This window comes from Ambystoma mexicanum, chromosome 1p, assembly GCF_040938575.1.
Source record: "Ambystoma mexicanum isolate Mex_15411 chromosome 1p, UKY_AmexF1_1, whole genome shotgun sequence".
Classification (NCBI taxonomy): Eukaryota; Metazoa; Chordata; class Amphibia; order Caudata; family Ambystomatidae; genus Ambystoma; species Ambystoma mexicanum.
This window is the reverse complement of record NC_090921.1, coordinates 976,113,622-976,140,593: the sequence shown is the minus strand read 5'-3', so window position 1 is coordinate 976,140,593 and position 26,972 is coordinate 976,113,622. Positions and strand designations below refer to the sequence as shown.

Here is a 26,972-nt window from a genome sequence, read left to right as displayed (position 1 = left end):
TATTAGCTTCTCTATCCCCCGTGTCTGCCCCTGGCAGCCCTCTTCACAGTTCCCACGCCCGTCCTCCCTGTCCTGTGCCCTAGCGCTGCTATGCCACCCCCAATCCCTGCCACTGCCTGTCACCCAGCGTTCCTCTCTGTGACGTGCTTTGCTGACATGTTTACTCCCCGTGCTGCCCATTCCATCCTGAGCCCCCGCCCTCCACACCTGCAAGATGTCCTCTGCCCGCAACCAGCTGCGCGACCGATACACGTGTGCCAGTATGGCTGATCTTCGCGGGTGATGTTCCTGGCGTTACTATATCCCGGGCACTGCGGGAAACACTCGGCGTGCAGCAGGTGACTTGGCACATGGCCACTATCATATCAAAGCGCTGCAGGTGGCACTGGGCTCTGCAGTGAGGGCGGCAGGGGGCACGCGTGACCTCACTTGTTCTACAGGTGGCATTCGGGCAACAGGCGGCGGCATTTGAGTCGCTGGGATGTGGGGCCCTGCTCGGGTCTTTTATCTGGTGACTTCCTGTACCCTGCAGGTGGTGGTATTTGTGGCACGTGGTAACACAGACCACTACAGTTACGACCAAGGCCATTGAGAAGCAGCAGGTGATAGATTCAGCTCCACGTGCCCTGCTCTCGTGCCCAGACCGAGGGTGGTGGGTGAGCGCGCAGGGAAGAAACTCACTCGCCGCTCACCTTCCTCCAGGAGACGCCAGGCTTCAAGACCCCTGCACGTTCTCCCCCGGCCGCCACCTTAAGTGACCTCGTGACGACAGGCATTCAACGTGTCCACAGACTGACCTCCCTTGTCACCCAATCTGATTCCTCCTGGTGACGCCGAATTGCCAGGGCTCCTCAGAAATCGCCTAAGGAAGTGGCGTTTGTTACCTACGTTTTGAGCAGTAGGACGTTTTTTAATAAACACTGACTATGCTGTCAGTGTTTCTACCCCCCTGCCCTGCCTCCCGTGAGTGCTGGTTGCAGATCAGGCAATGGTGGCAGTGGCGCATCTGGTCCCCAGAGGCCTAATCAGAGAATGGCCACATCCGCCTTCCGCGGCTTTCACTCCATGCAGTGTTAATTACAAAGCGGGCACTCTGTACCTCCGTGTTTCCTACTGTGCTTCCCCTCCCCCAGTCTACTAAGATCTCACCCCCTGCACAGGAAATACCCGCACGTGTGCAAGATCCCAAGGTGACCACAGACACACACCTGGCACCAGAGCTCATGGTGACTGACAGCAGACCAGGCACACACGGCATCAGCGTTCGAGGTGACAGCAGACACACACACTAGAAGCTCAAGCGCTCAGCGTTACAGTAGGACCAGCCAGAGAACCAGGTACATATGGCGCCAGAGGTCAGGGTAACAACAAATGTACATGGACCAGAAGCGCCAGAGCTCAGGGTGATAGCAGACGCTCGGGAATCTAAAAATACCGGCCCAAAGCAATAGCAAGCACACATGGGTCTAGAAGCATCACAGCTCAAGGAGGCCTTAGACACGCATGTCACCAGAAGTGCCGGTTCTCAGGGTAGCACACAGGACTCCAGAAGAAGCATCAGAGGTTTGTAGTCCAGGGATGAATATCGGTTTCTAAACCATCAATCAACCCCCCACCTCTAGTACACCAAAAGGGGTCACAGGTCAATTATAAACCTCCTTGTCCAATTTTGGTAATGTGAACAGAATGGCAGGCTTATCTCCGCAAGGTCGTGGATCGTTGGTTAGTTGCAACACAGCGAAAATACAATTATCACCCAATGATAAAAGGGACTGTCCAGTCACGGCTGTATACAAATATCTACTTAATTATTATGACAACAGACAGTTCTAGCACACTACAAATACAACCCACCCTGTAAAGGAATGCAGAGGACAGACAGTTTCGAGAAGGAAAAGGAATGCACTCTGGATACTGACAGGAGGGTAGTTAGTAAAGTAATTATTCGCAATAGTTCAAGGATACTTGGTTTCAACACAAAGACAAAGGGAGCAATGGGTCGTAAAATGTCATTAGGGGCCTTCGGAGAAGGACCAGGGAGACAGGACACAATGTACCTTGTGCTTGTAGAAGTTCTTGGTGCTAGACAGCGTCAAGTCGGTTTCAGGGTGCTTTGCAGCTTCTGCAACAGAGTTCAAGACGGGAGACAGCTGCAGCTATCAGACGGCAGGCAGTTCAGCGAGCAAGGCTGGATGGACGGCTGCAGGCCGGCCTACACGGCAGCTCTGGGTAAGGAATCGTTGTCTCAGTGCTGGTCGGTGGTTCTGAAGCACTAGTCTAGACGTCTCGGACGGCTTTAGCAACTTCAGCGTGACAGTAGTTAGCGGTGCAGTCGGTTGCAGCTCGAGGGGCTTGACTGTCTTGAAAAAGTTTTTTCAGGTGGACGCTGGTGGATGCTTGTCAGTGCACTCCTAGCTTCTTTGCTGGGCTTGTGTCCTTAAGGAGTAAGGCCCAAAACTGAGGAGAGTGTTGCAGGCAATGGCCTTGTCCTTCATTTGGTTCAGAGACTCCCTGGCACTTCCCACCTAGGAAGCTTGCTTGCGAAGCCTAGCAGGGCACACTGTGTGCTGGCTGGGTACTGGTTCTGGAGTTACTGGAGGGTCCTTTGCATTTGGTATCTCCCTCTGTTCACTGGGAGATGTTTAGGGGAGGGATCTTGCTTCCCTCTTCGAAATCCTGGCCTTCCTTCACTGGCGGGAGCTGTAAGGCAGACTGTACCTTCAACAAGGTTCCAAATGAATCCTTCTTGTTACTCCTTGCTTAGTCTTCAAATGATCTGCCAAAAGAGGGGCTCTGCCCTCTGTTAAAGCCAAACGGGCCCTAGTGTTTGGTGGAGGCTAAGCCTAAATTAATGAACCAATCCTGGGTCCCCACCAACAATCTTCTGTTATGTGTGTGGTCAGAACCAGAGTGCTTTGCAACAGGAAAGGTAAAGGGGTGAAAACATGTACTACTAAGTCCCACCCATCTTCCTGTCTGTTTTGGATCAAAGGGTCTCTCTGGTTAATGGAGCTCTCTGTGTTTCCTGATTAAAGGCAGGTCTCCCTTGAACTTGTGGTGAGAACAGACTTTCTGTCTCTATCAAATCACATATGCCTACCCTCTGTCTGGGGGTCCCCCTGCGGGGGTTGCCTGCTGTAAACACATGTACCATGCATGACACTTCACTGCTCTTGATACTGAGGGGTGGGAGCCAACTTCAGGTTGACACAGATGCATATCAAAAAGGTGTTGGGCTTTCCTGTCCTTTGTCAGTTTTGCGACCAGGCCTCTCGCAGGCCTGCTTCTATTAACTCTGATCAATATGCACTGCGACCAGCAGGACTGACAATGGGAGGGGGGATTCATGGAGTTTTTGATAGTTAATTAGGCTGGCCATGACTGGAGGAAGATTTTGCCTTCCTCCTTTTGAGATGCTTTCATGTACTCCTGGCTGTCACATTCCAACTAAATGGGGCGGGGGTGGCGCCTGTAGGTTGTGTCCACCTAGAGTACACAGGTCTATGTGTTTGTTGTTCATAGGAAAATGTGTGCGGATTAGACCAACACATTTTCCGAGGTTGATCTCCCATCATTCAATTTCTTTACAAAATATCAAAATAGCCAAGGCAAGTGCACACCCACCGTGCATATGGTCAAATTCCTCACATGATTAGAGTATTTTATTTGTGAAGTTTTTGGGTATTTAATGGGTGCAAACCTAGCTTTGGAGAGCAACAGAGCGCTTCAGAGTAATAGGGGAAACTACAGGAAGTGGAGTTAGTAATGAGGTATAGCATAAGAGCAGGGATTGAGCGATGAAAAGCGAAGGGGTGACAATCCAGAGATGCTGGCAACAGTGAGATGGCGCTAGGTAAACTGAGTACCCGAGGGTTAACATAGAACAGGATACAATAGCAGCAAGCAGATGAAGCGAGGGAACACCAGTGCCATCTAAAAAACACACACCAGGGTCCTGTCCATGGGGGAGGAAGGGGTGAAGTCCTAGGGGTTGAGGAGGAGCAAGTCCTTGAAGAGGAAGATCTTGAACTTCTTTCTGAATTGAAGAAGTGTGTCTGATGTTGCTGGTGAAGCCTGGGGCGTAGACAGAGATGCCTCTTCTGGTCCCTTCCTTTCTACAGCTGCGTTGTTCTAGTCTGCTCAGATCTTGGATTCTGGTGGATCGCTACCCGCAGAGATCCTGAGCGAGGTAGCTGGGAGACTTGAGAATGTCCACCTTTTAGATGGTGCAGCAAGAGTTGAATGTGATGCGTGTGTGCAATGAGAGCCTGTGCAATTGAAGATGGCTGGTGTGATGTCGTTGAATTTGCAAAGACCTTTGAGGGGATGTGCTGATGCATGTATGCCCCTCTTCCAGGAAGCTTGAGTAGTCTTTGAGAGGCCACTCAGACTAGCATTGCCACCATGTAAGTGGGCGAAGACGAGGGCTCGGACGGTGAATCTGAGTCGCTTGCTCGGCGGAAGTGCTTGATTTTCTTCATTAGAAAGAGCTGGCACTGTGCTAAAGGTGTCTTTTTAGCTATGTGTGTCTTGAAGGAGATTTGTTGGTCGATGTAGAACCCAAAGGACTTGATGCAGGTGGTCTGTTGGAGTCTGAAGCCCTTGAAGGTCATGGCAGAGAGCCATGTCTGGATGTCTTTTGTTGTTGGTGAGAAGTAGGAATTCAGTGTTGGATAGGTTGAGCTTTATGTAAGCACTGGACATCCAGGACTGATTAGGGCAAGGCAGGCCTTGAGTTTGTGGATTCCTTCAATGGAGGAGATCGTGAGGTAGAGCTTTGTTTCGTTGGCACATTGGTGGATGGTGCCAAGGAGCTCCATGCACAGGTTGAATATCATGGATGAGAGGATGCATCCTTGTGGTAAAGCACAGCTGATGAGTAGAATAGTCGATCTGGAGGTGTCCATCTGGCCGAATCTTATTCATTTCTTTGCCTATATGCTGTTCTAGACTTTTAATCCTTTTTGTTGTATCTCTCCCAGGTATGGGTGTCGATAAAGTAGTGTCCCTAATGAACATTAAAATGCCACCAGCCTCCTCTTCTGAGAAACACAATTTTTCAGCTTGTTTGCTAGTCAACAATTCAATATCTTCACATGACATTGTTTCTGGTGTGCCTCCACCTGAATGCGCGCCCAGTTGCAAGTACAGAAAAAAAAAACATTATCAAGACATTGGACTGAGAAACAGCACAACATATTACAGATCTGCTTTCAGATACTCGAAGTGGGGAGAAAACAAGACCCCCACAAGAATCTTGCCAACAGATTGGATCTCAGAGAAACTTACTGGATAGACAAACTAAATAGCTCCTGGTGGAGCTAATGAAGATTGTAATTTCATATGTTTCCTATAAATGCACTTGATATGATATGATATGTTATGATATGTTATTTATAACGCGCTTAATACCCAGAGGTTTCTAAGCGCAGACCTCGAACCTGCGTTGCTCCGTGTCGTCTTGCTATCAAGGCGAGCATGTTGCCCCTAAGCTATCCTCCCGAGATTGCAGTCTTTCATTACAATGGCGTTGGTGCTGTGTGTTTGAACCTAATTGTCAGATAAACATCGGATTCTAGCAAACAAAATCATACCAGCTTATGGTCTAACTTTGCCATTAATTGACATTGTGTTAAGTTCCTGGAAAGTGCTTTAAACGTTATGTGTTCCTTTGTGTAAACATTGTTCATTGCAGAAACGTATCTATGGGCTTAAAATACTGTTCTTCATATTTGTACATGTCTTTTGTCCTAAGGCTTTATATTGGTGTTTATCTGTTTACCTCGATGTTTTATGAGGTGACTTACTACTTCGGTTGTGAGAGATGTTTACTGTAAAACTCAGATAATTGATAATGCTTCCTGTGTGTTTACATTGACGCCCCGTTGTGTCGTTACTGCGCCGATGCCACACATGCGTGCATCATCGTTCATATGACGTCCTTTTGGCTTACTGCACAAAAACCCAGACTCATTTAAAAGTGGAAAAGGTCGCTTTAATGTGACAGGCCAAAGCTTACAATTCAAAATGCTTAACTGGCTCCATGGCCTAACAAACTAAATAAATATTACAACAAACAATTAAATAATTAAACATTCTCCTTTTTCATTTTCATCTTCACAACAATTAAATAAATAACTCATCTATCTCCTCCCTACTTACCCCTTGGAGCCTACCGTCTCCTTGCCCTTTTCCCAGGCGTCCCGCTTTCTCCCAGGGGCCATGCCCCTCCAGGCTCAATACCTGCTCCCCCGGGGTGACCTGCTTGTGCAAACAGCGCCACCCCATCCTTTCCCGTGTCATTCCCCATTGTGCTTCCCTCCCCTCACATGAAAAGGGGCCATGCCCCCGGCACCAGAAAAACCCTCCCCTGAGGAGTTCTTTCTGCCCCACTCCCCCCCCCTTTTCACCTTCCTATCTCCAACTTCTTACCCAGTCTCCCAGCCAGGAACTCAGATCCGCCAGGTAATGACTATTCCCATACATGGACAAGTGTACTCCGTCCTCTCTAAAAATAAGGACCCCTTCATACGTTATTTCTTTGTGGTCCATCACCTGTACCGCCACCGAGGCACAAAACTTAACCATTTCCCTGTTTATCCCTTTCCTAGTCCTCTCTATTGCTCCCTCATTTCTCGCCCCCCTCCAAACTCTCTGCGGCAACAACTTGGTCCAAACCACCTTTGCTTGAAGCCACATTTCCCTCATCCAAACTAAATCCCTCTTCATTTTCTTTCGCAGAGAGACCCCTGTATCCTTCACCAGGTCATTCTCTCCCGCGTGAATAATTACCACTTCTGGAACCCCATAGCGTTCCCTCATCCCTGCTAATATAGGAAGCAGCTGATCCCAGCGCAGACCCCCCAAACCGTGCCATCTCACCACCACTTCCTTATAGCTGCATCCCAGCTGCCTCCCAAACACCCTTTTTTCCGCCTCTTTCCCAGCCCACTTAACAATTGAATGGCCAACAATCCACACTTGCGCCAAAAAAAGAAAATTAACAATCACTGACAAGTCAAAACATCACAATAAGAGCAGTCCTCCAAAATCCTTTCCCTCATTTCTTCACACATTCCCCTTATCAAAATCCCTGATGTACCCCTTGTATTTCCCAGACCTCCAACGCCCCAAGCTTTTCACTTTGTCTTCGGAAAATCCCAACCTACTGCCTTCAGATGCTGCGCCCATCCTAAAAGAATGAGTCCCAAAATCCTCTGCCTTTTCACCCACCGCCTCCAACGCCTTCCTCAATACCCCCAACACATGTGCCGCTGCCACCGGCGACCCATCCTCATGCTGAAACACCAAGCCTGACCTACCCCCACAACGCTCCTTCCACACCAATCCTACCTGTACTGGACATAAATTCCTACTCCCTCTACCCAGTAGAACCCAAGAACCCCTCCCCTTCTGGTCAGTCTTGGATCTTCTGATCTTGATGTCCAGACCTTCCTCTGTAATTCGTACATCTTCCCATTGCAGTCCTCCTACCCCACCTTTTCCCCCTACCAACTCAGAAACCCAGAAGGCCCCAAAAAATAACCAAGTAAAACAAGTCACAAACAATTCCCCCTCCCATACCGACCAGCAAACTCCCCCCACCACCTCAATCAGCCTCTGCAACAATTCCGCCGATATCGGCCTCCTCTTATCCTTGTCCCTCTTACTCTCCCTAGCCCATCCTTCCAACATCCTATTTGCCATTTCCCCCCCCCCACTTGGTTGAAAACCCCAAAACCCCAAAACCAAAAGCAATCCCTGCTAACTTCCCCGCAATCGTTGCCTTTGACCACCCCCTGTCCATACACCTCAGGAGAAAATTCATAACATCATCTCTCCTCCTCTCTTCCGCGTCCCATCTACCCTTCCAACTACAAGCTCCCCCTCTAATAAAATCCTCCCAGGCCCTCCTATATGCCTCCTTAGATGCCGAGGCCAATGAACCCTCCACCAGTGAAAGCGCTCTCAGCTTCCTATCTTCCACAGCTCCTCCGGAATCTGTTGCCCCTCCTGCTCTGCATCTGGAGCCAATCCACGGAATTTCTGCCATTGAAAACGAGATAATGCATCAGCGATGCCATTATCCTTCCCCGGCACATGTGTTGCCTTAAACACCACATTCCATTCCATGCAGCGCAGAACAAATTCTCTCATCAGTCTTACCACCCTCTGATCCTTAGCTGACTGCCTGTTCACCACATGAACTACGCATTCATTGTCAACATTAAAATTCACCTTCTTGTTCTGAAAATCCTTCCCCCACAACTGCAATGCAACTAGTAGTAGAAAAAATTCAAGAAATGCTATACTCCTTCCTTCCTTCAACCACCGCAATGGCCATTTCTCCGCACACCACTTTCCTCCCCAGAAAACTCCAAAACCTCCCGCTCCTGCTGCATCAGAAAATATCTGAACTTCCCAAGTCACCGGGTCTCCCTGCAACCACATTGTCACTCCGTTGAAATTCTCCAAAAAGCGCAGCCAAATTCTGCAATCCTCCCTCACTGCCCCTGACACTCTTATTCGATGATGTGGGCACTTCGCTCCCGCCATAGCCCTCGCCATGTTCCTGCAAAATGTTCGCCCAGGGGCCACCACCTTGCATGCAAAATTCAGATGCCCCACCAAACTCTGCATTTCAACCGGCATCATTTTCTTGGCAACCACCACTTTTTCCAACAAAACCACCAATTTGCTCACCTTGTCGTGCGGCAAGCGTGAGGTCATGGCCACTGAATCCAGCTCAATTCCTAGAAATGTCAATACCACTGCCGGCCCCTCAGTTTTGTCTTCCGCTAATGGCACCCCCAGCTCCTCCATCAGCTCCTGAAACAACTGTAGCATTTTTTTACAATCCTCCACTCTTTCTGCCCCGCTAATGAAAAGAAAATCATCCAAATAGTGCAGCACACTCTCCCAACCCGAACTGAATGAGAAGACCCACTGTAAGAAAGAGCTGAACCGCTCAAACAAAGCACAGGAAATTGCGCACCCCATTGGCAAGGCTTTGTCTATGTATATGCCTTCCTCAAACTGCAAACCCAACAACCAAAAATCCTCCAGGTGCACCGGCAATAACCTGAAAGCCGCCTTGATATCACACTTGGCCATGAAGGCCCCTCGCCCTTCCTTCCTTATCAGTTCCACCGCCTGGTCAACACTGGCATACACAACTCCGCACTCTTCCGGGGCAATAAAATCATTATCTGACATACCCTCCGGCCATGACAAATGATGTATCAGTCTGAACACCCCCGGAGCTTTCTTCGGCACCACCCCCAATGGGGATATTACTAAATCACCCGGCAAGTCATCAAATGGGCCCACTATCCTTCCTGCCTCTATTTCTTTGGTCAATTTATGTCTCACCACGTCAACATTTTCTCTTGCTGACTTCAAATTTTCAGCCCACCTGCGCACTCTTGGGCCCTGATACCCTAATCTGAACCCCTGACAGAAACCCTCACTCAAGGTCTTCGCCCCTTCTCTGTCCGGATAAAATTGTAACCATTTTTCGAGCACCCTTACTTTAATTGGAGTAAAAGCTTTTCCCCACAACCCCTCTACCTGTCCCTCTCCCCCTCCCCTTGTCCACCTGTTGGAAACACTGCGTGAGAGGGTGTTTTCCACCACACTTGCTACACTCGTGCCTGAACTTACACGGTCCTTGCGCAGCCGTCCTTATTATACCCCCAGCACGCTGCTGATGACTGCCCCCTACCTTCTCCCCCCGCCCCTTCATGGGCGGGGCGACCAAGAAAGGGCCGGAAAGGTACGGGCAGGCCGCTCGCCGTGTGCAGCGTCGGGGCAGGCCTCGTTGGAGCCATCCATTGCAACCAACGATCCATGTCTATCTCCCCCCAGACCACCTGACTGTCCTCCGCCAATCTCGCTCTGAATTCCTCATCATACCTTACCCATGCAAAACCCCCAAAACTCGTGAAAGCCTTCCTAATAACATCCATATATTTGAGCAGAGCTACGCAACGTTCTGGAAATTTTTCACAATAAACGCTGGCATAAATGATAAATGCCGACGTCCAATTCTCAATAGTCACCGGGACCCTTGGGTGAGACGCCAGTTCCCTTTCTTCTTCTTTAGACCCCTCTTTTGCTCTCACTTCCCTATGCAGCAATTTGAACACATCTACAAATTCCCCCGCCTGAATCTTCTCCCTTGTCGTTGCCATCAAGTGTGCCCCCAATGGTTTTGTTATCTCCATGTACGGCAATTTTTTCTCCTTTCCTTTCACTTCATTCTCGTTTTTATTTCCAGCTTGCACTTCAAGCACCAATGGCTCCATCGCCTTGTCCGTTTGGACCTTCCCTGAGCACATGCTCTTTTCAACCCCCAAGGCTCCAATGGCCTGCACACCAGCTTCTTTCCTTACCCCATGCAAATTCGTCCCTTCATTCCCCGTCACCCTTCTCGTGACCCCTCTCTGCCATGCAGAGGACCATTCCCGTTCCTGCTCACCTCTTTCCACGCCTGCCGTCTGTGGTCTGGCGTCCACCCCGATGCTCCTCATCTCCTTTCTTAGAGGGCTCCTACTGCGGTAACAAAACATGTCAACAGACTCACCCAACCAATAATTTCCCTGACCCCTTACCCCCCTATCCCCTTGCCTTTCCATACCCCACATCAAACTTCTTTTCTCTTCCCCCCTTTCCCTTGCCGATCTATAACCTTCTGCCTCCCATTGCCCCACATATTCCTCCAATCCAACTTCATCATCCCTTATATACCACTGCTGATGCAAGCTCCTGCTCGAGTTGAGGCGATCTTCTTCTTGCGAGCCCGGGGCGTACGCCCCGTCACTCCTTTGACGTCTTCTCGGCGGGGCCGGGGGGACCCCTGCCTGGTCCTCTTCTCTCGAGCGAGGCGTTCCGTCCTCCACCCTGTAATCCTCATTGCTAGGGGCCGTGCTGCACCCTCTAGGCTCTCCTTGTGCTGATCGAGGTGGGGCCGTACTAAAACCCTCAACCTCACTCTGACCAGTGGGGGCTGCGCAGCGCCCCCCACCCTCCATCCTCATACCCCTGGGGGCCGTTCCGCGCCCCACTCTAATTTCCTCAATTGATGGGGACCTCTCCCTCCTTCTCCCTCCTGCACTCTTCTGCAAATATTTACCCCCTCCTCCCCTCTGCCCTGCCACCCCCCTCTGCACCCCCTCGCTCGGGTCCCCAAGAGCCCTCTCCATCTGCGTACTCCTATCTTCCCTAGGGCTATTACTCACTCCCTCCCTCAGAGGCTCCCCACCTGAAATCATCTCTCCCTCAGACGCTCTCCTGTCTATCTCCCTTCTCAGCCTCCTTCCCCTGGATTCCCATACCTCCCCTCTCCCTGCCGCGGTGGTGCAAGCCACCACTGCCGCGAGAGCCCCATCTGCCGCTGCTCTCCGCTGCGGCCTCCCCCCACTTATCTCCCCCTCCCCTGTGCCCTCTCCCCCAGTGACCTCCCCAACTGCCCCTTCCAATTGGGCCCTAGATGCCCTATTAATTATTTCCAGAGCCTCCTTAAGAGCCCTAGCATCAACCCTACCCTTCTTGCTGGCTCCTTGGCCCACCATCTTGCACAGTAATCTGGTTGTGCACTACAATATATATAAATACCTCTAGAATGTTCACTAGCTAACCTAACTCCCGGGCCAAATTCTACCCGTGGACCTGTACCAAATTGAAAGCTAGAACTGAAACCTAGATAACTAAGCACTTAAAAAAAAAACCAAATGTAATAAAATACCCAGCAGCTCTCCACAAAAATTCCCATAAAATTATTAATTTTTTTTTTTTATTCCTAACTTTACCCCTTAATTAATGCCCCAAACTTTTAAAAAACCCCGCAGCCCAGGCAACTAAAGTGGGGCCGAAATGCGACTGTTTACACTGCCCCCTGGGGTCTTATATGCCCCACCGCACCTAAATAACAAAATTATGTCGCGGCCCCTTTAATAAAACCACACCGCCCCCTCTGACATGCGACGGATACCGTAGCTCCCCGTATGCACACCCACCCTCCCAAACCAACGGACGCGCAGAAAGGAAACCGGCTACGCGCGAATCCGCCTAATCCCCGTCCCTAAACACTCCCCGATGCCTCGACAAAAATGCCGTGACCCACAAAGAAACTCCTCCCCTGACCCCGGAACCGCAAGGAGTGGCACCTGAAAAACTGTAAGTGGGGGTACCTTATCTACGGTACCCCCGGCTAATGCAAAAAACAAATAAGTTCAAAAATGTACTAACTAACTAATACTACCCTCCCCCAGAACCTAACTCTATCCTTCTCACCTAACGCTATCCTGCCAAACGAAGGCCCTGCTACCTCAGGGAAGGCTCGGGAGCAGGCGACAGGACCGAATGACAATCTTCAAGTCCTAACCGTCGCCTGGCTCCCGAACCTTCCCTGAGCCCCTTAAATACCCCGGGAGGCACTCTGCCTCCCACGGCCACTCGCTGGCCGTGTGCAGCGCCAAAAACTCCCCGAGGGGAAACGCTTCGCGTTCCCCCCGGGGCCCCCCTTGTACTAGTAGATGATGGATACGCTAGTAGCGACTGCTCCGTTTGGCGTTCAGAAAGCAGGGGAGTGCTTGGAGTAAGAGGTGAGCCATTCACTCAGAAGCCTCTGCTTGTCAATCTGTGCTGTATCGAACTAGAGTCATCAATGACCATAAGGATAAATATATAAATACGATATATTTTGTTGTTTGCATTATTTTAGCAAGAACGTATTTCTTGTTGGTCCCTGAACTATACACAACGGTCGAGGTAAAACAGCTTTCGAGACACTTCATGAGCACTTTCCACGGACTCCCAGGGATATGGGCAGGCTACATGCATGCCATCTCACATGTTTCCCTTTAGATGCAGAGAAGAATGTTCTAGCTTGGACAGAGGTAGAGAAAGATGGACAGGCTCCCTATCATGCAAAGTATAACATATGGAACATGAGCATTGCTTTATAACACATTTTGTGTTTTCGCCGTATATTTTGTGTATTTTGCTTGGACTCTTTCTGTCCACACATTGCCGTGTAATGTTTATGATTTCAATGTGGTATATAAAATGTATGCATTCTTATGTATTTTTAATGTACAGATCTTATTTGCCCTGATGACAGACTATGGCCCCAAATGCATTGGCAACAGAATGGATAAGTGTATCCGCTTCCCTCAGGATGTACATTGAGGATTAAAAGATGGGCCCTAGTAATGGACTGTAATGATCTCCTTTGTTCAAGGATTGTATATACTTTAAGGCGAATGTATCGAGGCTTTTTGTAGCTATATTTGTGAGCACGCAGTCCTCTAGACAGAAGAAGGCCACCACTTTAGGCCTTTAACCAGAATGCCACTTAGGGCCTAGGTAGGCAGCCAAGCTGTATTGCACATTTTCCTAGCAGGCCAATATGCTCGAATGCCCTTTCCTCGCATTTTTTTTTTAACCGCATTTTACTGCAAAATATAGATAAGGAGGTGGGCAGACGGTTTCCCCACGCATTTTTTTGGCAGGAAAATGTGGAATTCGAGCAAATAACTACGAGTAAACGACATATAGCCCAGGAAAACCATCAAAGTCAGACGAGAATGCAGCTAGCAACCTGTTCTGCTGAAGATCAGAAGGCCAATAAAAAGCCACAGAGGAGGGCACACAGCAGGACTGGAATCACCTACCGGGGGAAAGGCGATGCCCAGAGGAACGAAAACCCGGTAAAACATCGGCCAAAAAGAGGATTGATTTTGACCTCGACTGACCGCATCCAGGACCGCACGGGATGGGAGTGATTATGCAGAGGGGGTAATGTGCCAATCCTGCGGGGGCTCCATTGGAAGAGGGCGAAGGCCTGAAAACGTGGACAGACGCCTGCCACCAACCGTGTATCCAGACCAAGTGGTTTGCATATAAAACTACAGAGGATATGTATGATGGGGCCGATGGTCCTCTGGAACTCAAGGATGCTAATGATGCCGCTGGAAGACTGATGGAGACGTGCCGGAGAAGGCAGTGAACTTCAGGTCTGGAACATGGGACTGGGCGTGGACTGTGTGCTGGCAAAAAGATGAGCTCACCCGGAAAAGACCTGGTGGGTAGAGTCTTCTTCAATATGGCCGACAGTGAAGCTCTGAGTCCAGTCAAACATCAAGCCAAGGTCTACGCGACATAGGACTTGCTAGGGAAAATGTGAACTCATGAGGCCAGAGTGATGTGGACCTGTCCCCCTGCCATGTCTCGGTGGTGTCATTGTTGAGGGCGGGGCTGGTCTTGGGCTTGAAGCAGCTTGGTGACGCAGTCTTGGCAGACCAGTTTCAGCGTACGCATCGTAGGCTCATATTGAAAGGGGAGTTACTCGGTATAATAGCGTGGTGGGGGGCTTCTGATCCTGATTGAATGTATGCAGTTTGCCATTTCCCGCGCTGAAGAATACGTCATTTGTGGTCACCAGGGGTCGCAACTGCGACCTCTGAGGTCTCCCTTGCGACCTCTGTGGTCACCCTTGCGACCTCTAGAAAAAAATAGAAAAAATAGAAAGAAAAAAAGATTTTTATTTTTTTGTAACGTAAGTTCATGGGCTGTGGCAAGCACCATGTGGCTCCTTAGTTCTGGAGTGGCTGGCTTTCTTGTTAAAGCCCCTTAAACAAAAAGAAGAAAAAGAAGAACAGGAGTGCCACAAGTCTAACACTTTCAGCACTGACCCTAAATAAGAAAGAATAGGAATACCAAATAGTGTGTCTTTCTGGAATTCTATACAATGCTAGACTCATTAAAGGTTTATTTCAGGCACACGTCAGGGGGTGAGTCAATGATTTAGTCTGTTCTTAAATGCCTCAACTTAGCCTTTCATCCTTCTGAGGTCGATAAATGAGTACCAACACAGGTTGGGTGATATTGGGTGTATATTTTTTCTATATAAAGCGCTTAAGCGAAAGTGCTATATAATAACACATCATTATCATTTGGTCGTGGACGTCTGCTTACATTCACAGTCATTTGGTAATATGGGCCTATATACACTGATCTTAACGATAGATATGGTGATCCATTCTTGTATGAAATGTACATCACATTATAGCGATATAGTAACCATATTTTTTGTAGTGTACAATGCTATGTGATAGCACTTCCTGTTTTGTCAATGGGTGAAAGGTCGCGTTCCATCGCATCCCACGATATCACTTCGGGGTGGGGTCAAATAACATCCCTTCCTGTGATGTCACTAGGGGTCAAGGGTCGTGTGATGTCACTTCCGCTACCCCAGGCATTTTGGTGAAATGACGTCCCTGATTGTGCACACGTTTTTTCTCTTTCTAACCTATATTAAAAAAGCTGAAATCAAAAGTAACGGAGTGCTGCGCCGCTCTCACTTATATCACCAACCGTGCCAGTGGAGCGCCATGGAACTTTATCCCCAAGAGGTGTTGCCAGTTAACTCACCAAATGCCCCATCACAGGCAAAGTGGCAACGCCTCTGTTGAATTGTTGCTGAGAAAAGTGTTACCCAGGAAAGGCTTACTTTGCTAAAGGACATCTTTACAATCGACCCCCAGCCGCCGAAGGCTGTGAGAACGCTCCCCTTTGTACACAGCCTTTGTCTAAAGCTTACAGCGACTGTACATGCGTTCACAGAACTCTCCATAGCCGCCAATGTACGGTTTCCTGCTCTCATGAGCCTGGCATTATGGTATGTAGCATTCAAACAGTGCCAGCGAGGTCCGGGCAGCTCCTGGGTGCACTAGACGGTTTGGGCCATTATGATTCCTCTGATCAGAGGCTGCTTTTAGAGCTCTGTCTGCAATTAGACTGGTGAATGAGTGCCATTAGACTGCTCATCATTTAGGACTCTGTGATTAAGGACTCTGTGATGGGGCTGCCTTTAAGGCAAGATTGTGTCATTAGACAGTGTGCAGTGCAGTACTGTACCATTAGACTGTGTCTCCCTTAGGGTTTTGGTAACACCATCCTAGGGGCGCAGAACCTAACCCAAGCCAGTGTTTCAGCACAGTCTTCAAACTGAGGCTGGGTGGGATTGGGCAGTCTCTCCAGAGGGCTCGTTGTCGGGCTGTTTCTCATCTCTGGCGGTGTGCCAATCGACTGTCTCTAGTCTATGGCTCTGTGTGCAGCTGGAGGATCTGCTCGGTGGTCTGACTGTTTGCCAATGAGGCACCAGTACCATTTGACTGCCCCGGAACTAAGGCCTGTGTATGTTGACCTTCTTTACTGCCAGGCTGCTATCAGAAGGTCTCTAATGTAGGGATCTATGGAAATGGACAGTTTCTGGATATGGATCAGTCTCCCTAGGAGCAAGTCACTGTCACACTGTCTCCTGCCAAAGGCTTATAGAACGTTTCTAAATTCCAACTATCTGTGCCATTAAGCGATCTCTAGTCAAAGGCTTTGCTAGATTAGGCCGCCTCATCTACCTCTGGCAACAGGAGGTCTCATGTTACATGTCCAGTTTAAGCCTGCAGGGTGGTTTATGGACTTTGCATCACATTTTTTAAATCGAATGACATTTCCATCCAATTTTTTGCCTCGAAAAAATATGCATCGAATGCATTTTTTTTTCTTTTATTTTTTTTTTGCCCCCCCCAACCCACTGTTTTAAATCCTTTAAAATCCACCACAATATATATTAACCTTGTACCCCCCCAAAAACATGCATTCCATGCATATTTTTTCGATGGTAATCACTTGCTGCAAAAGGTTATTCGACTATGCTAAAGGCTCTGTGCCATTAGAGTGTCTAGTGGAGTGTGGCAAGTCTGAGGCTCTTTCCACTGCCTCTGGTCAAAGCCTTAATGTGTGTAGAATGTCCCTTCTATGAGAGATTTCACTAAGACTCTGTGGCAGTCCAGATTGTTGCAACTAATGCTTTGTGTAAAAGGACCTTCTCTGCAAAACAAAATCTCGGTCAGACATCTCTGCATAATTGTTCCTTGTGCATCCTTAAGCAGACCTGGATTTCTCGGTTACATGTGATTTTACCAAAGGTAAAAACAGAGTGGTAAAAATACTGAATTTGTTTTATTTTTTTATTAGGGCCCCTCCCAAGCCCCCTGTTTTTCTATCCTTTTAATCCCAACCCCACCCATTTTAACCCCTTACCCCACTACTATATATATATATAATATATATATATTTAATTAACATTTTCGGTATTTTTCTGTATTTTGGCTTTCGTTGAAACTTACCACCGTATTTTATTTTAGGTAAAATGACTGGGTACCGATTTCTCGGCTGATAAATAAACAAGGTTTTAACCCTCACTCTCCTAGTAGTTACAGACAGATTGCGATTAAACCTTTTCTTGCTAAAATTCTTGAAAAGGTTACAACTCTGCAATTCCAGATTCACATCGAGCCCTGTGCGCCCCCCCTCTTCCCCCCCTACGTGAACGCCATTGCAGGTTTTGACCAGCCCACAGCGGTGTCAGGTAATAATATCCCCAAGAAAAATATCGCCGTAAATATGGCCGTTTGGTTCGCCATAGGCAAAATCTTTATTGGGGATATTATGTGGGAGCGGGGCTTGAGGGGGTGTCCCCCGCACATTAAAAAGTGATGCAGGGATTGCAGGGGTGTCCCCCGCAGGCTCCATTGTGAATTTTGCCACAAAAATATGGTGATATTTTTGTATGGCGATATTTTTGCGGCGAAATTATCACATGGAACCCCCACAGCACAGAAACCGCCCTGATCCCGCCCTGATTAAATGACTGAGAACAACGAATCTGGAGTCTGGATGAACACACAGATTCCCTGTTCGTTATGTTCAATTTGTCTGTGGCTTTCGACACCCTTGACCATGACCTAATCCTAATCCTTCATAGGCCTTGTAACATGGCAAGAGAGTTGGAATAAACAGCTCAATAGTGCAACTCATTTTTATCTGACCAATCGAATTGCGTTACAATAGCAAACATTACTACTCAAACCAACTCCGCCAATTGCGTAGGTTGGAATTCATCGATTAAGATTAAGATGAATTGTCTGGGGTTACGGGAAATAACATTTCCCGAGAACTTTTCAACCCTTAGATGTAAAATTCAGAAAGCGGCACAGTATGTTTTGGGGGAATCGACCCCTACATGGAACATTTCAGTACATTTCATGGACGGCTTCATATTTAAAGCAAGAAAAAAATCACTTTGTGTTTTGAACACTTTTTTGACATGGTGGGGGTGGGGGGGGGGGTCCCAGAGGTAAAAAAAAACCTGTTATTATAGACCCACATATCTCAAAATTCTCAGTTTCAATTTTTGGCATGCACTTCGATCTCATCAGGATCTGGTGTCCTAAAACAATGTGGAACATTGAGCTGGCCAATTTTGAGACATTCAAGTTTTTATTACATTATAATTAGTTGTTTATAACGTGCTTAATACCCAGAGGTTTCTAAGCGCAGACCAGGGATTGAACCTGTGTTGGTCTGCAGGGTCTTGCTCGCGAGCGTGTTGCCCCTGAGCTATCCTTCCGAGACTTTTAAGATTTAACTTTTATGATGTATCCATAGTTCATGCATGTGCACAATGAATGTACATCTCTACACAGTAAACATGTAAATTTCTGGACTGACTGATGTGAGTTTTCATATGTATAGGGGATGTACATGTATGTAATGTTAATTTCCTAAATATGTCCTGCACGTATAAAAACTCACGTTAAAGTCAGTCTTCACCTTAATGCGAGTTTTCATACGTATAATAGGTGTATAGTACATGTGCAATTCATATGAGTTTATACAAAACATTCTTACGCTACACCAAACACGGGTATGCCATGTACTCGTGCACTATACGCTCACACGCTAGACGCATCAAGCATTCGTAAGAGTTACACCATGCACCCTTATGCCATGCACCAAGCTCTCCTATGCCACACACCTAGGATGACCAGAAGTCCCAGTTTTGCCAGCGCCATCCCGGAATTGGGCCCTCTGTCCCTCCCTCCATCCCGACTTAAATTTAAAAACCATGATCCAGTTTTGGGGAGAGGGTGGGCTAGCAATCTCACAATCCCAACAGGAAACGATTTCATTTTTACGATCGCCAACAATTATAATTGAAATAAACATTATAATAGGAACAGAATTTCACAGTATCACTTAATAGAACTCTATGGGCTGGAACCTCCAACCTTTCAGATACCAGTTACACCCACTAACTGGTTGCACCAGAGAGACAGGCCGGGAACAAGCACATAGAAGAGCCTGTAATATCAATCCAAGCAAAGGCTCATTTGTTATTTACATTCCAGCAGAAGTGCTGCAAATACTGTGGAATCCCGAAAGGGGGGTATGGGATTGCTGGAAATATTGTAGGATCACGGTGGGGGGTTCTGGGAAGTGTTTTTTGATTTGGTGGGGGTAAGTATTCTAACTTCGATGTTTGTGGCCAGTCCCCGTGTTTTATTTCTTTTAATCTGGTCACCTTACACACACACCACATGCTTTTTAGCTACGCACCCTTACACTTGGTACCCTTACACCACACAGGGGAGCTGACTTTTGATTTTCTGGAAGGGGTGGGGGGTTGGTGCAGTTGAGCAGATAGTCGGCACCCCTGATGCCTCACATCCTTATGCCATGCACCCATACATCATGCACTTGTATGCCACGCGCCCTTATGCCATGCACCCTTAAGCCATGCACTGCACACCCTTAAGCCACTCACCCTTGTGCCACACCCCCCTAAGCCATATGCCATACTGTGACAAATCAACTAGTGGTCCAGGGATGAATATCGGTTTCTAAACCATCAATCAGCTCCACACCTCTAGTACACCAGAAGGGATCCGAACAGATTGGAAACACAAGCAAATTATAAACCTCCCTGTCCAATTTGGGTAACGTGGATGTAACGCCAGGCTGATCCGAAAGTCCTGGATCAATGATTAGTTGCAACACAGCGAAAATACATTACAGAATCATAAAAGGGACTGTCCAGTCAAGGTTGTATAAAAATATCTACTTTATTATTATTCAACAGGCAGTTCAAGAACACTACAAAATACAACTCACCCTGTAAAGGAATGCAGAGGACAGAAGGTTTCAAGAAGGAAAAGGGATGCACTCTGAATACTGACAGGAGGGTAGTCGGTAAAGTAATTAATCGCAATAGTTCAAGGATACTTGGTTTCAGCACAAAGGGAGTAATGGGTCGTAAAATGTCACTAGGTTGCCATTGAAGAGGGAGCAGGGGGACAGAACCCAATGTACCTTGTGCTTGTAGAAGTTCTTGGTGGTCGACAGTGTAGAGTCGGGTCAGGGTGCTTTGCAGCTTCTGTGATAGAGTTCGTGATGGGAGACAGCTGCGGGTATCAGGCAGCAGGCAGTTTGACGAGCTCTGGCTCAGGAATCATTGTATCAGGCTGGTTGACGGGTCTGAAGCACTGGTCAAGGCGTCTCGGATGACGTTAGTGACTGCCCCATGACAACAGTCAGCAGTGCAGTCAGCTGCAGCTCGAGGGGCTCGACTGGCTCGAAAATTTCCTTTAAGGCGGACGCTGGTTAATGCTTGCTGATGCACTCCTCCTAGCTTCTTCACTGGGCTCGTCTCGTCCTTTTAGGCGGTCGGCCCAAAGCTGTTGAGAGTGTTGCAGGCACCGGCCTTGTCCTGGGTATAGATCAGCGACTCTCTGGTATTTCCCATCTAGGAAGCTTGCTTGCAGAGCCTAGCAGGGCATGCTGTGTGCTGGCTGGGTACGGTTCTGGAGCTGCTGGAGGGTCCTCTGTTCCCTGGGAGATGTTTAAGGGAGGGATCTTGCTTCCCTCTTTGGAAATCCGGGCCTTCCTTCACTGGCGGAATCTGTAAGGCAGACTGTACCCTCAGCTAGGGTCCAAATGAGTTCTTCTTGTTGCTCCATGCAAAGTCTTCAGATGATCTGCCCAAAAGAGGGACTCGACCCTCTTAAAGCCAAATGGGCCATAGTGATTGATGTAGGTTAACCCAAACTTAATTAACCAATCCTAGGTCCCCACAAAAAATCTCTTGTATGCATCAGGTCATAACCAGAGTGTTTTGCAATAGAAAAGGTAAAGGGGTTAAAACATGTAATACTAAGTCCCCGCCCCCATCGTCCTGTCTGTTGTGGATCAACGGGACTCTAGTTAATGGAGCTCTCTGTTGTACCTGATTAAAGTGACAGGTCTCCCTTGAAGCTGTGGCGAGATAGACTTTTGGTCACCACCAAACCACATACCTTCTGAATTGTAAATGCATAGGATTAGCCCCACACATTTTCCAGAAGTTAATCTACCATCATTCAATTTCTTTTAAAAATCCCAGGTGAGCGGACAGCCAACGTGCAGATGGTCGAATTCCTCACACATACACCTAATTCTAATACTTCAGACACTCATTTTTAAACGTCACATATAAAACACTCCCACACCAAAACATCTGACATATTCCCCACTCAATGCACACACATTCACACAACACTACTGCAAAACAACGGTCATGCCTTGCATGCGCACACGTATACCTGCAAACACAAAAACGGTCACACCCCATACCCAGATGCACAGAGAAGTACATGGAGAAGAGCACGGACCAATGCACATACACATTACACATTAATACAGACTAACCACAAATATTTACAAAACACTGCATGCAAACACCTCCAGACTAAAACCCTGAACACACTGAAAACCCAATGCACACACATTCACAAATCATAGTTGTGGGCCCATATACACAGAGACATACAGAGCAGTACTGCCAAGCCAACGTACATATACACACACTTGCAAGCATACACACAAGTCATGCCTCATACCTGCAGGCACATTTAAAGTACACACAAATATACACACCAACAATGCACACGGTTTAATCCTTAATATACCCAGACGCCAAATATTTAGAAAACTGTGCATGCAAACACATCTATACTAATACATACAACACATTCCTTTCCCAATGCAGACACGTATATTCACACATCAAATCTGCATACATACGTAGCAATGGTCATGACTTCTAACTACATGCACATTCAAAGTATACTCAAAAGTGCTAGCCAATAATGCACACACATTAATACACAACAAACATTTATAAATCAATACATGCAAACGCATCCATAGTAAAACATTGAACACATTCCACACCCAATACAAACACATATGCAACTGTATGCACACATTTACACATATACCTAAAAACTACATTGCATACCCTCAAATGTAGCTACATACCTAATTGTCTACATGCGCTCATGTAACATGATATTTAATACTAATAAAAAAATCCTGCACACAGGAAAAAATAGAACTGTAATACAAACAAGCACATAATACTTAAGTAATTCATTTCAGGTTCTAACCTTAAAAATATCAAAATCAGTTAAGAAAAGAACAATTTAAAAATAAAATCAGATTAAACCAGCAAAAACCTAAAGTCAACTAATATTCGAAATTGCAATGTTAAGGTTACAACACAATGGGCCTCATTACGAATGTGGCAGCCACGGAATGAACAGTGCCGGTAAGGGACCGGCACCGTTCATTCCGGGTCGCCACATTACGAGTTCTGCAGTGGGTTCTGCTCTGTACGCCTGGCTAGACCAGACGTGCAGAGCGGGACCCGCTAGCAGACCAAGATGCTAACAATGGGCCCGTTGTTGACAGGCCCGTTGTTAGCATCCTCCCCATTCCCATTGAGCCCTATGGGGGCTCAAATGGAATGGGGATGTACTGGGTCCGGGTCCCACGAAAGGGAATTACCGGACCCTCCAAGGTCGGAATGGCCCGGTAAGTCCCCTTTTGCAGGACCCGGACCCGAGTTTGGAGGTAGCCATGCCGCTAAAAACGGCATGGCTACCTCCAAACTCGTAATGAGGCCCAATGTACTCTTTATCAACCATTGAAAGCATATTAAACATAAGTCAATCATCATGGTACCCTTCATAAAAACATCTAAAAAGTAATACGCACATCAAATTACATACGTGTAAACAAATAAATAAACATAGTTCTAATGACATAATTCACATCATAATATATGTATAAGAATATAGAAAATAAAAGAGTAATTAAAAATAACAAAGATTAGTACAATACACATACAATGACATTCAAATACAAAACACTAAAACAATGTATTCATAAACAAAATATGTACAACTTAAACATTACAAAGAATACATCCGTTTCATTGAAATAATTTGCAAAGCAAAACAATAAACATTTACAACAGCATGAAAAACAGAGCAAGGTTGAATTAAGGTTACCGTGATGTTTGGATTATGTTTAATATTATCTTTTGCATAAAGAGTACATTGCATGTGTAACCTTAAGCCCTCCAGTTCTTAACCACACGTGCATAACAATATCCCGTACTAACTAACATTTACAAGATGGACTAGGAAATGGTCGCTAGTCTAATTCCACAACTACCCATGGTGTACCCTGGGAATTGGTACTGTCTCACTCTAGCCCCCTTTTGCTCTAATATACATGAAACTTAAGTCATCAGGTAATATTAAAGGGATAGTCCAATGTATTTTAAAAATAGATAGGCAACATGAAAAAAATAATACTAGCACTTTTTTTTAAAAAACTTCCTATGTAAAATGTTGAGCTATTCAAGCTCAAAATTCGCAAAAGCAAGCACATGGGCGCATCCATTTTGTGAAATGGATGCCCGCCTGTGCTGGCTTTTGCGGCACTAATGAATGAAAAGCCAGCCAGCTGTAGTAAACAAAAGCTACCGTTGGGTGGCTTTTCCTTCATTGGTGCTGTACGCGGAGGACGGGGACCGGAGACCAGAGCAGGAAAGCTGCAGTTGAATCTTGGTAAGTGCTATTTATTTATTTTTTTTAAATAAGCACTAGCTGCGTTTTTTTTTCTACGTCCTCCACGTACAGCACCAATGAAGGAAAAGCCACCCAGCGGTAGCTTTTGTTTACTACAGCTGGCTGGCTTTTCCTTCATTAGTGCCGCAAAAGCAAAAGCCAGCACAGGCGGGCATCCATTTCACAAAATGGATGCGCCCATGTGCTTGCTTTTGCGAATTTTGAGCTTGAATAGCTCAAAATTTTACATAGGAAGTTTTTAAAAAAAAAAGTACTAGTATTATTTTTTTAATGTTGCCTATCTATTTTTAAAATAATTTTTTTTACTGGACTATCCCTTTAATGTTCTGCTCCAGAAACTTGTTGATTGGTTTTATGTAATGAAAATCCACAAATAATAACCCAAAGTAATATCAAAGACGTAAAAATGAAGGGTTAAAAATAAGACCTCTTTAGTTGAAGGTCATGTGAATGGAAAGAATAGGGGAAATACATGTGTCCATACTAACAAATACTATAATAAATGGTCCAATGAAAGCGGCAATTGCACAACATGTAAAAAATAGTATTAAGTGTATAAAGTGTTTACCGATGGCAGGTCTTTATGGCAGGCCATATAGAAGTAAGTCACGCTGTCCTGGCAAGTCCGGTCATTCATATAAAATCTGCCTCCCAGGTCAAATCTCGTTATTCACATAGGAATACTTCTCCCAGGGAGGGTTACGTCATCTACATACAAGTCATACTCCGAGTATGGGTCTAGTCGGTCATATCAGAATCATTCCCCACTTTATTTATATGGACATGTCCCTAATCCCAGGGCAGGTCTCCTTGGTTATATAGAAATCCTCCATGGGCAGGTCTCATCATGGATCCTGTCTGCCAAGGTGGATCTTGGCATTAATTTAGACAAATGTTTCTTCCCAGGGTGAGTTTGACGTACATGTGTGCAAGGCTGAGGGCATATTTACAGCACATATGTATTTTTTGTTTTATTTGTTTGTTTCTACCGCGCAGGAGCCCGCAGGCACAAATACTTCTCCCAAAGCCGTCATCGGGTTCTGATGGGCAGACTGCTGGATTCGCTTCCTTGGGATGGATCTCACGTTCTCACATTCCGATGACCACATCCATCACTCATGGATGATCTCCTTCACCCGGGTGGGTCATTCTCACTGGGCTGGTCTCGCCATTCAATGGGCAGGTTCTTCTCCAGGAGGTCAGAGGAGGTCACTGGGTTCGGCAGCAGGTGGGTGGGCAGCTCTGTCCCTGACATAGAGGTACACTGCACTGTTCTTCGATGCATTGTGTAAGGGCGTGACGCTGACTTCTGTAAAGAAGTGAGTGTGGTTTTGGAAAGACCTAAGTTAGGGTTAAATTGTGTCATTTTATAACTTTTTCTGTAGTACTCAAACTATGAGTGATCCAGACTTTCCTCTGGGGCTATGGCTAACTAAAGCTTGTATTTTTGTCACAATGGCAGTGAGGCAGGCGTTATTGAGAGACCGTACTGGGGGCTTCAGCAAGCGGCTTATTATTAGAGGTGGGCAAAAAGCTGGATTTCGTTCTGCAGGAAAATAGGCAAAATCCACCCAATCTGTCAATTTTCACTTGTGCAGTGAAGTTGGCCGTGTCAGGCCTTTCACCAACTTAAATTTCGGTTTTTTGAAATTTCGTTTTTCGTGGCATAGACCAAAAATTAAATCTCTGTTTTCCCTCCTGTGGTTTCGTTTTCTCACCAAATTTCGTTTTTGAAGTGTTTCGGGTTCCAAAAGAACCCGGGAATATTTAGGGAAAATGTCTGCCCGGCAAATCCGAATTGGTTGTCAGTGGTCATTTTGCCCACACCTACTTGTTATGTTAGTAGGATTTCTACCATGCACCGCTGCCATTTGCATGGTCTCCGTGCACTCTGGTGGATCTGGAAGAGAGTGGGTGGGTTTGTTCAGTTGCGAGGCGAGCGAAAGGCGAGTTTGCAGTGCTTTGTGTTGAGGTTGCAGATCAGAAGTACCCTGAGGTCTGCATGTTTGTAACCTTTCTAGGTGTGAAGTGTAGGAGGCATTGAAGGTTTATGTCCGGTAGGGGGGGGGGGCGGCCTCATGTCTGTAATGCACGTGTGTGTGTTGGCCAGGCACTGAGTATGTCAGTTGTAGTTAAAGGTGGTTGTTTGTGATATTTGAGGTCACGTGACAGGGTCTCTTCTTAAAAGCTGTGTGCGAGTGACACTGGGCCTCATTCCGAGGTTGGTGCTGGTCATGGCGCTATTAGCGCCATGACTAGCACCATTACCGGTACCGTGTCCGCCCTGGTTCAATGGGGACTTACCGGTCTAGTCCGACCTTTGCGGGACCAGTAAGTCCCCATTCAAAAAGTCAATCCCCATTCCCATTTGAGCCCCCATAGGGCTCAATGGGAATGGGGAGGGTGCTAATAACGGTACCGTAAATTACGGTACCGTTATTAGCTCTGAAGTCCCTTTGCGGATCCCGTCCATAACGCCTGGTAAAAGCAAGCGTTAAGGACGGGGCCGCAAAGGGACCTCGTAGTAGGGCGCAAAGGATTTACTGGCACCGATGTCCTTAACAGTGCCCGGTATCCCTTTGCGCCCTATCTGAATGAGGCCCACTTTGTGTTTGTGCATGGTGAATAACGTGGTGAGAAACTGAGGGTAAATCAAAAGGCAGGGACTGTTCCTGGGGTTTGCAAAGTGCTTTCAAATTGTTCTTGCTGCCGGTTTTGTTAATAGGAGTGTGTTTTGCCTTTAGTGGTTGATGCATGAAGATATTCTGTGTTGCGGCTTCGGTATTCCAGGAGGCCTGAAAGATGTTCTCTTAGAGTTTTTGCGATGCCGTGATGTGATGTCTTCCAGTCATTCTAGTTTTCCCACTGCTGTGCGATGTGTCCTGGGTAGAAGGTCAGCACCCCGTATGGCATTCGTTCGGTTGTGCCTGCGTGTGGAGTGTTGCTTCCGATGCTTGATGAATGTAGGTTACACCTTCTGTTAAGCATTGAAGAGCTAGGGTTTTAGACTTATCTTGATTTTCAGGTGGTCTTTTAGGGTGTGAATTTCGCTTAGTAGCACATTCCAGTGTCGGGATTCCACAGTGTTGAAGGCGGAGCCTCCGTGGCTTTTTGAGCAGAATCTTCTGGCTTCGACGTTGTTGTTTCTCA

At 46.9% G+C, this 26,972-nt stretch overlaps 1 protein-coding gene across 3 annotated transcripts in view; it reads left to right on the top strand.

Moving 5' to 3' along the window:
* DOK4 (docking protein 4) overlaps nucleotides 1-26,972 on the top strand; it is a 225,758-nt gene that overhangs the window by 1,893 nt on the left and 196,893 nt on the right. The gene's annotated exons all lie outside the window — the stretch shown is intronic.